This window comes from Oratosquilla oratoria, chromosome 2, assembly GCF_046742065.1.
Source record: "Oratosquilla oratoria isolate Oo_2021 chromosome 2, ASM4674206v1, whole genome shotgun sequence".
Classification (NCBI taxonomy): domain Eukaryota; kingdom Metazoa; phylum Arthropoda; class Malacostraca; order Stomatopoda; family Squillidae; genus Oratosquilla; species Oratosquilla oratoria.
In genome coordinates, this window is record NC_134778.1 from 43,551,402 (window position 1) to 43,553,856 (window position 2,455).

Genomic DNA, 2,455 nt, shown 5'->3' on the forward strand with positions numbered 1-2,455 from the left:
AACCAAGTCAAAGGCGCGTACCTACTCATTCCACCCATTCCACCCATTCCACTTCCATTCACTACCCTTATTACATCTTGACCAGTAGTTGTGGACGTTTTCGCCTGCAAAAGACAAAAGACAAACAACAACAACAACAACAACAACAACAACAACAACAACAACAACAACATAAACAACCACAACAACAACAATATGTGTGTGTGTGTGTGTGCGTGTGTGTATATACATGATAATACCTAGATTTACGAATGGGAGTAAGCAGCACAATTTATCCCCGTAGATGGCTCCATAGTACTATCAGTTCTAGTAAACACACAATGGCGTCCTATGAAAATTGGACAGTTCAGCGTTTAAAAGTTGAATTGGCAACAACAGGAGCACTTGTCTCGGGGAGGAAAGAGAATTTGATAGAAAGGTAAGATCTCGTACTCTCAACACGATTTCAAGTAACAATAGTCCTTTGCTATTGTGTAAATATCCATTTTATTGGTCGGAGTGTTCACTTTAACGACTAACGAAGCAAACAAATCTTGTACTCTAATACCACGGTCTGCCATAATACTGTCCCCAGATTCAAACATATGTCCTTGTATTAAACAAGATCTTTCGATTATCTGTCTGTCAGATGCGCTGCCACCGTAGCTGTCACTCACATAAGAAATTAGTCCACCTGGAGTGCAGCCGATCATTGTCTTCAATGTGTTGCGATTTTTATAAGTCGAAAAAGTTGCACTTTGTGCATTAACATTACTGGGTTTTTGAATCGGCACCTCTGTTGCATCCAAAATTACTCTTGTTGGTGAAAACTGTTTTTTGAAGTTCACTGGCATTAAGTCCTTCACTGTGATTTTTTTCTGGCCAAAAACTGATTTCTTGGAGTTGGAAGAACATAATATTAATTCATATATTCACAACTTTTGACGCATAAGTTTGACTGATTCTGAACAAAATAGATAATTCAATATCATCTTTGGCCCGTCTCAACTTGATTATAGTTAAAAACAACTGATCTTCCGCTAATAATAAACCATAGTCCATTCCATCAAGATTATTGACAGCTGGGCCAAGCACAGGGAATATTAAGGAAAAATGTGCAAAGTCATTAAATCCTGTATAATACTGAATGACCTTATTGTCATTTTTAAACCGGAAGATAGAGAATCTAGCATTCATAGAATTTAGTATCTCACATTGGATAACGTGGTCCTGGACCGATTTCTCTCCGTCAGCGTCACTTTTTAGAATCTCATTTTCCCTTTCAGCTGACACTACCTCTTCGTTGCCAACATCTTGAATATCTGGTTCATTTTGAAATAAACGTCTCTTAGCTACCTTTTCTGCTCTTTCTGCATTTAGTGTTGAGGTGAACGTGGATGGTGTTGTATTAAAATAAAAAAACAGATGGAACCGCACCAGGTTACAGCCTCTTACGAGAACCTGAAATTAAAGCAAAGAAATATTTAGTTCTTTCTTTATCTGAGGAAGCAATAGAGTAAGGTTAGGGTAAGTGGTAAGGTCAGGGTTTGAGTTTGGGAGTCACAAAAGAACTTTGAAAAAAAAAAAACGCAGCTCTATCAATTTTTTACGTGACGTCACAATGAAAGTGTGTTAAAAAACCTACGTAACTGTAGACATATCCTAATCTAAATAGTAAACCTTTAAAATCATAATTACCTTCCTGAGAATATATACAATGACAGGTACATGGGCTAAAAGATAATGGCTGGTCCCCATAACAAAATTCTTAATATATATACATACATATATACATATATATATATATATATATATATATATATATATATCTTTATTCAACAACAAACAACTTTTAATTCCATGCCATCCCAATCGAGACTGAAGAATCGCTCGATGGAGACATTTTGTTGGAAATTGAAACGTGGACGAGCCGAGGATTAGAACCCATCTATCACGTAACAAAGTTAATGAGACTTAAACAAATTTTTGTTGTTGAATAAAGATATCAATTGCTCGCTGGGAACCATTCATTGTAGATGTATAAATATATATATATATATATATATATATATATATATATATATATATATGTGTGTGTGTGTGTGTGTGTGTGTGTGTATATATATTATTTTGGCTAGGGTTAAGGGTTAAAGGGGTATGGTGTGGTAACATGCCACTACGTTAGTTTCCCCTTAACACGGCTGTCATTTTTGTGACAAAATTTACTATGACTAAACAAACCATCGTATGTGGTCATAAATATTATTTACATTTGTGAAATTAATGTTGCAACAAACTATGATAGCCTTTGTTAGGAAAAAGCATGTGAATGTAAAATGATGGTATAATTTTACCAAATGTCTAAATATTGGTTATTTCTTATTTTACTTTTTCGATGGCAGTAATATACTCGAGTTCAAAGATAATGAAAGGTTAGTTCAATTCTTCTACTACGGCCGAATATATTTTATTTTCA